The sequence below is a fragment of the Schistocerca serialis genome, chromosome 4, assembly GCF_023864345.2.
Source record: "Schistocerca serialis cubense isolate TAMUIC-IGC-003099 chromosome 4, iqSchSeri2.2, whole genome shotgun sequence".
NCBI lineage: Eukaryota > Metazoa > Arthropoda > Insecta > Orthoptera > Acrididae > Schistocerca > Schistocerca serialis.
In genome coordinates, this window is record NC_064641.1 from 921,228,764 (window position 1) to 921,241,400 (window position 12,637).

The window sequence follows — 12,637 nt, forward strand, 5'->3', positions numbered from 1 at the left end:
TAAAAGTCGAACGGTATTATTGGTCACACTGAATGTCTGTCATGTGTTTCGGATAGGTCCGCTTTATGCCGAGATGGAGTGCTGGAATGGGCCTGAAATTGCTGTGGCTGTGGAGGCCTTTCACCTTTCACAGGAACGTTGAGCGCTTGCTGCTGCTACACAGGAATACCGTTGTCAGTTCGACCTTAGACGGAATGATCCTGTACCACGTTATGGGTGAGAAATTATGAAGCAACGGGAAGTGCCCTTAAGCTGAAATTGCCTGGAAGAATTAGAAGTTGTCAGTCACAGGAACGGATAGAGGAAGTGCAAAATGTTGTCACCGAGCGAGGCGGCGCAGTGGTTAGCAGACTGTACTAGCATTCGCCCATCCTGATTTAGATTTTCTGTGATGTCCCTAAATCGCTTCAGACAAGTGCCAGGATGGTTCCTTTGAACGGTCACGGCCGACTTCCTTCCCCATCCTTCCCTTACCCTATATGACCGATGACCTTGCTGTTTGGACCACTCCCCAACCAACCAAGTAACAGTCCAATGCATTCTGTGAGACACATTGTGGTTCTAGTGGGATTGTTCAACCGTAGTGTCCACAGAATTTTACGGAACAATTTGACGTTACAAATATACAAGATAGAGGTTGTGTATCAGTTAAATGAAAATGGTTACGAAAAGCAAATACATATGTCTGTTGAACTGTTTACTAAAAGTAGGGATAACGAAATTCTTAAATTTGCTATGGCTGAATGGCAAGGCACATTCTCATCGCAGCGGTTGTGTCACCAAACAAAACTGCCGTTACTGGAGCGACGATATTCCTCAGTAACTCCATCAAACCCCCTCACACAGCCAGAAAGTCACAGCAAAGGGAGCCGACTCCTCAGTGGACATAATCGACGCTTTCTTTTTTGAGGATTAACATTTACGTGCAGTGGGTAGAGGGTTTGTTAACCACATCGTTTCAAGGAATGGGGATATTTCGTTGCCTTAAAGGCCTCCACACTTGTTGATCTGTAACCATTTCTTTTGTGGGTCCTTAAACAAAGGGTGCGTGCTACAAGACTACACACGATTGCGGTACTGAAAGACACCATTCAGGTGGAAATCAGAAACATTCCTATAAATATGCTCGCTCGTGTCCTAAACGATTTGCATCACAGATTGTCCGTCATTGTGACAATGTTGGCCATCTAGGAGGTATCATTTCCAAAACACGAACTGTGCGTGAAATGGCAATACTCAAGGGTTTCGTTGCTGTGTATGAAAATGTTTTACAATATATTTCTCGGCCTGTTTCGTCACATCGAAATCGGTCCGTACTTCTGCTACAGTTTTCTCCCGAATAGGCTCACAACCATTACAACGCGTATTTAGGCGTGTAGTACCCCGTTACTCCCACTCCTCTTCTTTGCACATTTCCAGTTCCTCGGCGAGTTTTGATCCACGATGCAACTGATTGTCGGCCAGCAACAGGACGTGGGTACTTACTATAACTTCCTTTCTATGTCAGGGCTGCTCCCTCCCTTCTGCCTCTCCATTTCTCCTCACCACTTCAGCTCCTGATGTCAGAGCTCTACACACCCACCAAATCTATCCTCCATTTCCGTGTTCCCACTATCCACCCTACCACCTTCATTTTCAATATCATCCAACGGCTTATATACTAACTCGCGCATTCCAACCCACTACAGAACAACCAAAGTTTAATCTTCCCACAACTTTTTTAACCAGCGCCGGTCCTTCATCTTTTTAAACGGTAGATGTTGCTCCTTTTTAATCAACATCACCATTTTTTCAACTTACTTTAAATATCTATTTTGTCTTTTTATTCTTGTCTGTTGAACTGTTTATTTCTATTTTTATTTGAAAGGAAGGAAACAACATTGTATTTTGTAAGTATCATCGAATAATCAGCATTATATAATCTTTAAAAACATTTTTTAATTCTCCACCTATAAACCTTACTGTAATGTCCGTACTTACATTTTGTAAAGGCATTTGGCTCAAGAGCGATATATTGTAGCGGAGAGAGACCACCTCCAGCACATATGTTGCGCGAACGACGAAATAACAATAAACAAAAAATCAGAAGTTGGGTCGAAAATTCTGAAGTGCATACGTGATGTACGCTGCTCTGCCATGATCCGTCAGCCGTTAGAAAAGCGAGCCTCTACGACAACGGCGCGTTGCTCCTTCAGCGAATGCATTGTTCCTACTGGTAAACAAACTTTCCGAACAACTCCTTCCAATGAGACCATTCCCATCCTCTGCCTACCATTGCTCGCTTCACTCCACCTCACCCCACCCTGAATAAAAGCAGTAACCTTCGTTGCCACATCCTTTGCGGAAGAAGAGGCAGGATTGGAAAAAATCTACCTTCATCGCGATAGCGCACCTGGACAAAGACGTGCATTGGCAGTGGCAAAACAGACATTTGAACTATGAATGGTTGCAACTTCCATCCTGCCGTTTTGACGCCTTGACTTTTACCCGTTCCTACGTATAGAAAAATCTGTGAATAAATTTTTTTAGAATTAAATGCGATATTGTGCACACACAGAATCAGACTTCGAAGATCAAAGCTACCAACTGAAAGGTATTGGACAATGTAAAATGTCTTAAGAAGAGCATTTACTAACAAGTTTCTTGCGTTACTTATACACTCTAATACAAAAAAAAACGACGACTGTGAAGGAATTATGTAAATGGAACGTAAATACAGTAGTAGACGTGCTGTACATGTACAGACAAATAAACGTTCACCATTTCAGAAAAATTGAGCATATCAGTAACCCGTTGGCCCACCTGTGGTCCTTATGCAAACACTTATTCTACTTGGTATTAACTGACAGAGTAGTTGGATGTCATCCTGGTGGATATTGTGTCAGATTCAGTACAAATGGCTCGCCGGGTAACCAGAATCACCAGATGGGTGGAGTGTCCTGCGCACAACGCTCTAGACGTTCTCAATTGGGGAGAGATCCTGAGGCCTTATTGGCCAAGACAGAATTTGACAAGCACGAAGGCAAGCTGTAGAAACTCTCGGCGTGTTCAGCGGGCATTATCTTGCTGAAATGTGAGGCCACGATGGCTTGCCATGAAGGGCAACAAAACGGGGTGTAGAGTATCGTCAACCAACGGCTATGCTGTAAGGGTGCCATGAATTAGAAGCAAAGCAGTCCTCTTAGAAAAGAAATGACACTCGAGACAATCGCTCCTGCTTGTCGGACCAAATGGCGAGCGACACTCAGGTTGGTATTCCACTGCTGTCATGGGCGTCTCTAGACACGTCTTCTGCCTTAAATGGCGTTGATTGGTGAACAATTGTCTTCAGTGAAGAGTCTCGGTGACCAGCGGAGACCTGTCTGAAGACGATCCAGGCAGTTGTGGGATACCAAACTGTCTGTCTAAATGGACGAGTTAAATGTTCACACCTGTCACACAGAATCGTGAAGAAGGAGGGAAAATCCACTACATTGTCTGTTAAGACATGTTTCGAAAGGAAATAGAAATGTCATCGTTGATGCTGGCGCGTAGGACGGTTTTGTATTGAATGTGTACATGAGGTTAAGACAACGGCCAGACGACAGGGGCTTATCACAGCGACATACATTCCTCAAGTTATGAAAAGTGGTTCAGGGAGAAATTGATACCTAATCTACTTCCTCATACTGTCCTTGTTAGATATAACGCCCCTTATCGCAGTAAGTATCTGCCTCGTGCTACAACATCAAAGTCCACGAGGAGTGAAATAACGTCTTGCTTAACAGAAAAGGAAATTTCTTTAAAAAAGAACGTATTGGGGCCCTAGTTGTATTTATTGATAAAATGAACAAACCAGGGTACATCACTTATAAAACAGACAACATTTTAACCGAACATGGTCATACTGACGTACGAATTCCTCCATACCACCCCTAATTGTATCCTACAGTGCAGATATGGGCAAGAGTCACAGACGGTGTTTCTGAACGTAATATGCCATTCAGAATGAACACGTTATTAACACTTATAGATAAACAAATTGCTCCCATAGCAGAAGAAGACTGGAAGAGACGCTGTGAGCACGCAAGTAAAATTGGAGAGCAGTATATATCAGGTGGAGGCTTGCTGGACCGAGCGCTGGAGACAATCGGAAATGTGGAAAGTGGAACAGTGGAACAGTGATATCATAGTGATGCAAGCAGTACTGATTTCGCAATTGAAGATGAAAGTGAATCAGCTGACACTGCCAGTGCAAGTGAAACAGACGTGGCTACTGAAAATGAAGAAACGTGGGGTGGAACGTTTCCTAAATGTGTTTTGTGTGTGGAAATAGTGACAGTGAAATATCTATAGTATTATGTCAGTCGACAAACTTATTATTTCTAATGTGGAATTGCGTCTGCAATTAGTCTAAAAATCCTTGAACGTGTTCTCAACAGTGCAGCTACCACATATGACCAAATCGTACGTTTCACACGCCAATGCTTGTGAAACAAATCCTCTTAACGCCTCCTGCCCCAGTGGTCGTCAACCCCACAGCGGTACGTCTTGCCCTCTCTTGCACTGGAACTCCGGCGCAAAGGAATGTCCTCCGTTTGTAGGAAGTGCGCAGCGATGCTCATGTGTGGACGCTACGTTGTGTATTGCCACGTTTATATTTTTTGTTGCCAATAACTTATATGCTCGTCTGGTTGTAACACAAGACTTATGTACCCGGATGATTTAATAATGAAAAGGCCGTCCGAAACTAATCAATAAATAAATCTTCCCGTGCAGTTTAAAGTGGCCCCCTAAATGTTATTGCAATCAATAATTCTTGAATCGGTGCCTCGTTCATACTCACAGCCTACAACTAGTTGTCTGTGTCCCAAACTTCAGTCTTCTGCGCCAGCTGCTGTCATTGTTACGCAGCTCTCGTCCGTTACTGGGCAACGTTCTTCTGAACTGGTGAACCGAGCTGTTCTCGCCGCATTTAGAAGAAGCTCGCTGTTATATATCGTAGTATTTTTGTCAACTGGTGGACACCGGATACGTACTGATGAAGGTAAAGGACATACTTGTTCTGTGTTATAAATTATGTAAACTGTGTATCGTTCTTTTTACGCTAAAACGTGCATATTATGGAAGGCTAGTACGTACTTTCTTAGACGTGAAAATAATAGCTCAGTGCGGTGTATAAACCTGTACAGAAAGCAAAGAATGACAAAATAATTGTTTAGTTGCGCAAAAGAACGAAGATTCGTTTCTGTGACACATGGCTAACATTCCTGGTCACTTGATGTGCTTTCCTGTCTTGACAGTTGGAAACAGTTCCCCATCAATTACTTTTCCGTCACCATTGTGTTTCGTTATCAAGCTAACTTGACTAAAATTCTGTTAGATTATCTCCGCCTGCCTGTATTGTGACTTTTTTTGGTTGTTTGGTGGTTAACGTATCAGTCAGGCATAAAATGAAATACTCAGCGATCCCTTGAAGAAAGACATGTAATTGAAAGAGATCGGTGTCGCGCGGAGTGACCGCGCGGTTTGAGGCGTCCTGCCACGGGCTGCGTGGCCATTCCCGCCGGAGGTGCGAGCCCTCCCTCGGGCATGCGCGTGTGTGATGTTCTTAGCATAAGTTAGTTTAAGTAGTGTGTAAGATGATCTCACACACATCTGAACATTTCAGACAGATCGGTCAAACACGGCGCATAATATTGGCCTAGTCTAACTGTATAGCTGTGAGTACTTTTGTGTCTGTTTCTTGTATGTGCCGTTTCAAACTGATTTCTTATGGTCCTCTTCGTCGTTCATAAACAATTCCATTAGGTCTATAGCTTTGCTTTCGCCGTTAGCAGTAGATGGCAGTGGCGACAATCATTAGTGCGGGTGATAAGTCTTAACTGTCATAAAGCAATCTTAAGCATTTGTAAACATAACTCCGCCAAAATATTTGTCAATTTGTGATTGCATTATAAAATTATTCTCCATTGAATATGTCAAATTGCGAGCTCACTTCTCGTCTTTTACTGAATGTTGCAATTTTCTGCATTAACATAAAGGAATCTGCGGTTGAGATTCATTAAATATAGGGCAAGATCTCTGTTGAAGTATCTGTTAGTGACAGAACTTGCACAGAATGATTTCAGCGCTTTAAGAACGTTTGACGTCGAAGCCTGACATGGCGGTGGAAGAGAGAAGATTTTCGAGGTGAGTGAAACCGACGCAAACAATCACAGGAGACAATTATCCAAAGCACTTGTCGCCTTTGTGCCGAACACTGGAAGACGAATGGCTACAATACAGCGACAGAAACGAAATCGTGATTTTTCAGCATGACCGTTCTCGACCTACTGTCGCAACACACGTCGAAATATACCTGGGAATGTTGAAATGCGAAGTCCTGCCCCATTCACCTTACTCACCGGACATTGCTCCCTCTAACACGTTTCTGGATCGGTGGCACAAGGCCTGGCTGACCAGCACTTCCGGCCTTATGAACAAGTGCAAAATTAGATCGATTCATTGATCTCCTCAAAAGATGCCCAGTTCTTCCGGCGCGGGACTCGTATGTACCCGGAAGATGGGAGAAAGCAGTGATCCGCGGTGGCCAATACTTTCAATCGTAAATTTTTTGTAAGTTTTTCACAATAAAGTCTCGACCTTCGAGAAAAAACAGCGCTGGCAAAGTTAAAGATCTAAGAAGTAACATTCAGATATCTACTCCTACACCTAACATCCTTTTTCTTTCTTACAGTCTTGATGTGAAAAATTATTATTATTATTATTATAGCCGTATGTTCAGTTAGTGGCCTATACGAGGTGGATTTTATATTTTAATGTCATTAAGTGTACAGTAGTAAAGGCGCAAACGATTTGGAAACGTAACGAGGTTTGAAATATTAAATATCTTGTTGAGATAAATTTTTGGTTACAGCCATATAATTTCTTGAACAACACATAGTTGACAGAGCTTGAAAGCTGTAAATATGTTCTAACAGCAGTATACAGCCAGGGGAGCGCTGAACTGTGTACATCGGCTCCTCGTGCCAAACAATTCGTTTGTAATGTTGCATACAGGTCAGAGCCAGCCCACACTAGTAAACGGCTTGGCTGTGAGCTGCTGTTCGTGCTAAACCGATTGCCATTGCAACAGCTCTCAAGCCCGACCAGTTACGGACAGTTCATGAAATTATAAGGCTGTATCGCAAAATATATATGTTTAACGCGTTCAACATTATACTGAAAATTGCTACAAGGAGGAAACGTCGTGGTGTACAAAACAAAAATAAAATGGATATAAACCAACAACCAGTGGACGAAATAAATAGCTTTTAAGAAGATTATCATTGGCATTGAACCTGTTGCAACTAAAAGCTATTAAATAAGCTTCTACCATAATTGTATTTTGGACTTTATTTTGATGTAACGTTATGTCTGTTACCTTACAGCTTTTCAGCGAGAGTAGAGTACTATCTATCTCGTATCGATTAATATCCAAATGCTTGGTATATCTTTAGTTCTATATTATTTTTCGAGACTATGATGCGACATTGCAGTCCATTTTATTTTATGTTTCAGTCGTGCTGAGCTGCAGTCCTACATGTTACCATTCTCTCATTTTTTGACGTATCTAAGTATTTTGTTTCTTACTGCAACTGTAAAAGTCTACTGAAGGTCTTGCTTTTCTCGCTGGAGCGGTATTGATTCCATCCCACTGATGTCCTAAGGAATGTCTTGTTGCGCCACCATCTGTTGCTAAGTATGTACCTCTGGTGGAATGCAGTTGATATTTAATTGAGGACACATATGCTCGTGATTTTGGTTCCTATTCAGATGAATAGAGCTATCTATCGACAAAAATATCACTGTGGAATCTGCTACGCTACCATGTGCAATGCAGCGAAATGTCTGAAACGTTTTGCACATATTGCGAAAGTTTTCTCCACAAATTTGAGGTAATAAATTCTAATAAAAGGAAAAAATAAATTAAGTGCTAATCTGCAGTTTGTCGTCTACAATTGACATATGTAGGAGAGAGGTGCCTTTATTTTACGAGGTCCCAATGCATACCACTACTACAGAATACTACCTCTAGCACTGTCCGACATCTTGTGATGTCGGAGTGAAATACGTGCTTCTTGGTACCATATTATCGGCTACGTGTTGAGGAACATGTCTCCTGACGGCAGTGTTCATTTTGTTGTGGTTTTCATCGACTGTAACCGTTCTCTTGTGCACGTGCCGAAGAGAATTAACGTTAAAGATAATGGGAACATAACGTTTTCTTTTTGGTTAACGTACATGAAACAGCTTTAATTTAGAGACATTGATGACTCTGTATTCGTTGCGATTCGTATGTAGGAAACTGACAATAGCGACGTTGCTTATAATCTATTGCTAGAAGCTTCCTGTATTCCGCTTGGGCAATTTATGAAACTTTTGCGTATAATTAGCTTTAAAAATGTGTTCCGCTTTATTAGTGCAACATAATGTTTAGAAACCACGTAGTGAGTCTTATCATCCGTTCTTTATGCTAAGTTATTAATCGAATAATGATTGTGTATTATAGTACGGAAACAGATAGGCGTTATGGCAAGTGAGGCGTAGAAGGATTGCATGTAGTTGTAACAGTATATTTAACTGGCAATCACGGATTGAATGTATGTGAACGAATATAAAATGTTCCTAAGCTAACTATTGAGAGGCATGCTGAAAATGAAAAGAAAAATGCTAACGGGGATACTAAAATGTTTGCCAGCGAAACTGAAAACGAATCGCAATGATATGTCCCTACATTTCATAAGATAATGCTGAATTCACGCTTTTCGGACGTAAGAAAACTTGCGTTAGACTTTGCACAACGAGTCGGTTTGCCCCAGAATTTCAGTGCAGAAGAAGCAATGGCAGACAAAAAGTGGGCTGAAGATTTCCGTCCGAGAAAAGGAGAATACGAATGGAGCTACAGCTCGACCTGTGAAAAGGAAGTATTTTCGAGACTCTGTGCGGAAACCCCCACAGAAAATCATTCCTAAAATACAGGAATGGTGCAGTGAGTTTTTTAGAAACAGGGAAAGGAAGAAGTGGCCAGACGCATGAAGTAAAGAAATGTGGACTCCTGCACTCCTGCGAAGTGGACAGGGATGGGGAAAGGAGGGAGGAAGTTGTGTCGTGATGGCAGCAAATGGTGTTGTGAGAACTAAAACATGGGAAATTTCCTTAATCTTAAACTGATAGATATCTTTCGGGTCTGGGATATAGTTTATAAGGATGTTAAAGTTCATGCACACACTTACACATATTAAGAAACCAGATACTTAAGTTGTATCATTTGCAGATGTTTAGAAAATTAGATGTAGTGTGTTTTAGTTTTCCAAGATTTCTAGTTCCTTAAATCAGATACCGAGAACAGCGTCCCACAGTTGAGCATGGCATTGTTTAAATATCTTTATAACTGGCTGTTTAGACTATAGTAAACAAAATCTCAAAAGTGATAAAATTTAGGCAACTCTTCCCTAGTCGTGTAGATTATTCTATGCAATAGTAAGGAGAAGATTGTCTTAATAGTTACGAAAGAATTTCTCTCTCTCCTTTTGTTTAATTTCATTGTTTTCGTTATGACGATACTATTTGTTACAATTACCACGATTGTAATTTCGACCTTCGTTCTTTTTAAAGTGGTTGAATGTGCTGGAAATACAGCAACTGTAGATAAAATTGATAAAATGGATTTAAACCTACGTCCATTTCAATAACGTTGATTATTGCTGTGTTGTCAGTGCCTTTAACCACTATAAAATGACCGAAGGTGGAAATTACAACCGTGGAAATCATAGTAAATAGTACAGTGGATGGTGAATGTGATGCCATTAAACAAATTCTATGGCACTGCCATCCCACAACAAATACAACTGTGAAATTTGTCGTTCATTTCGGTGATATTGAAGTCAGGAAGAAATGCGAGACCGCAGAGCAGCTTACGATTTCTCAAAGATTGCGTCTGAAAAACTTATTCGTTTTGTGTGAAACATATTAGCAGGTAACATGATTCGGGCCAAAGAAATGTACATGTACATCTGCATCTGCATAGTATTCCGCAACCCACCGTACGGTCAGTATCGGAGGGTACTCTGTACTTCTACTAATCATTTCCCTTCCTGTTCTACTCGCAAATGGAGCTAGGCAAAATCGATTATCTACACAATGACGAGGTAAAACGTTATGACCACCTGTTTAACAGCTTTTCTGTCTGTCTCGGAACGAAATACATAACCTATTCGGCGTATCAGGGAGCCGATAGTTTGTTGGTAGTTTTGTTCAAGTATGTCGCATTACGTGTCTACACACAGGTCATGTTATTCACGTAAATAACAGGTGGCTGATTTATGTACTCGGTGATGGCACCCGATAGTAACCCATACGGGTTCCATAGGATTTATATCAGGAGAATCTACTCGCAGAGACATCAACGTGCGTTCACTACAATGCTGCTCAAACCACCGTAGCACGGTTCTGGCTCCGATTCACGGTCAGTCATACTGTTGAATGATGACGTCGTCATCAGGGAAGACATCAAGCATGAAGGGCTGCAGGTGGCTCGCAGCTGGCAGCGTGTCTTCGGTTACTACCACAGGTCCTACGCAAGACCAGGAGAACGTCTCCCATAGCTTAATACTGCTCCCTTCGGCCTGCTTCCGTGACGCGTTGCACATTTCGAGCCGCCCTTCATTACGATTGCGGCGTTTGAGGAGACAACCATTGACCTAGTGTAGCAAAAATGTGATTCATTCGAAGAGCCGACATGATTCTGTTGATCGGAGATCGAATCCCGATGGCCCCGTGCTCACTGCAAGTGCAATCGACGACCCCGTTGAGTCAACATGTGAACACGTAGTGGTGGTTTGCAACGGATATCCATTTTGAACAGTATACGATGAGCGGTGTGCTTCGAAACACCCGTGCGTGAATCAGCACTGTGCTATTTCGGCGGAGATGCCACGGATCACCATCTATCCTACTTTACAGAACAGACAACCCACCGAACCACACGTTCTTTGAAGAGTCGCGGACGTCCAACCATTTAGCACCTAGTTGTAGTTCCGCTGTCCTACCTCTTTTCCGTAGCCGCAAGTGAACAGTCAATCAGCTTCGCCGTTTTCGAGATACACGTTCACAGGCTCTTCGTAATAATAAATTTCCGTTTGTCAAAGTCGCTTACTCAGCGGATTTCCCATTTTCAGCCCATATCTTGGCTAGGGTGGTCTCGCGTCCGTGTCTGCTCCGTTTACATACTTTTGTTATCGCGTCACGTGCCCGCAACGACACCAGCCGGTGTCGTACGTAGCGGTGGGCGGAGGTCCAAACGTCCTGGCTGCTCACTGTACGTATCCGCGCGAGCCCTGCTCTCTCTGACCTTATCCTCATAGTCCTTACGCGAAATGTACGTGGGTGGCAGTCAGCTTCAAATGCCGGTCCTCTGAGTTTACTCAGAGTGTGCCTTGAGAAAAAAGTCGCCTTACCCCAGGAATTCCCATTTGATTAATGAAAACTTCTGGGCTGAATTGCCGTGGTCCATATATAAAACTTCTTCTCCTTCCTCACGTTTCGTTGCCTACTGCGGTCAACATCTACCGTGGTGAGTCGGCGACTGGCTGCTAGGCTCGCTCGCTCGCTGTAAAACACTGACGACATATTTCAGGTGTAGAGGCAGTGTAAGCAGCGGAGCTGGTGTTCCTGCGCTGACCTGTGGTGTTGCCTTGACGAGCTGTCCTCAGTGAGCGTCGCTGGCTATAGAGACGCTCTTTGTATCTTCATCGGGACTGCGGGAGAGAACTACTCCCGCAGTAGGTCGGGCCAGCGTGTTGTCGGCCTGTAGTGGACCTGTTGGCCCAGCCCACGAATTAGACCGCTGTCAGAGTGTTCTGCGTTGTTGTAGAACACCCTGGTGATTTGCCGGAATTGATCCCGCAGGGAAGGGGTGCCTGCTTCCTCGTGGAGCAGCCTCGTGGGGTGGCGAGGCGGCTTGTGGAGCGCAAGTCGCAGCGCCCTATTCTGGATGCGTTGGAGCGTCGCAATGTGTGTCGCTGCTGTGTTACCCCACTCCACGGCCGCATATTCCGGAACCGTCCGTATCGAGGCCAGGTGCATGGAGAGGCCGTGGAGTGGAGGTAGTCTCCCCACTGCTTTCCCTCTGACGTCGCGGACGATGGGCAGGCACGTCAGGAACCTGTCCAGTGTGACACCGAGGTTTCCAGAATGAAATTTTCACTCTGCATCATAGTGTGCGCTGATATGAAACTTCCTGGCAGATTAAAATTGTGTGCCGGACCGAGACTCGAACTCGGGACCTTTGCCTTTCTCGGGCAAGTGCTCTACCAACTGAGCTACCCAAGCATTACTCACGCCCCGTCCTCACAGCTTTACTTCTGCCAGTATCTCGTTTCCTACCTTCCATACTTTACAGAAGCTCTCCTGCGAACCCTGCATAACTAGCACTCCTGAAAGAAGGAAGTTCCATATCAGCGCACACTCCGCTGCAGAGTGAAAATCTCATTATGGAAACATCCCCCAGACTGTGGCTAAGCCATGTCTCCGCAGTACCCTTTCTTTCAGGAGTGCTAGTTCTGCAGGATTCACATGAGAGCTTGTGTGAAGTTGGTCGGCGGTGTACAGAGAG

General features: G+C 43.5%; 1 non-coding gene across 1 annotated transcript; it reads right to left on the minus strand.

The window, feature by feature from the left end:
• Positions 1–12,280: 12,280 nt before the first annotated feature.
• On the minus strand, positions 12,281–12,355 carry Trnas-aga (transfer RNA serine (anticodon AGA)). The gene has a single exon. It is a non-coding gene; the product is annotated as a tRNA-Ser (tRNA).
• Between the last annotated feature and the right edge of the window lie 282 nt (positions 12,356–12,637).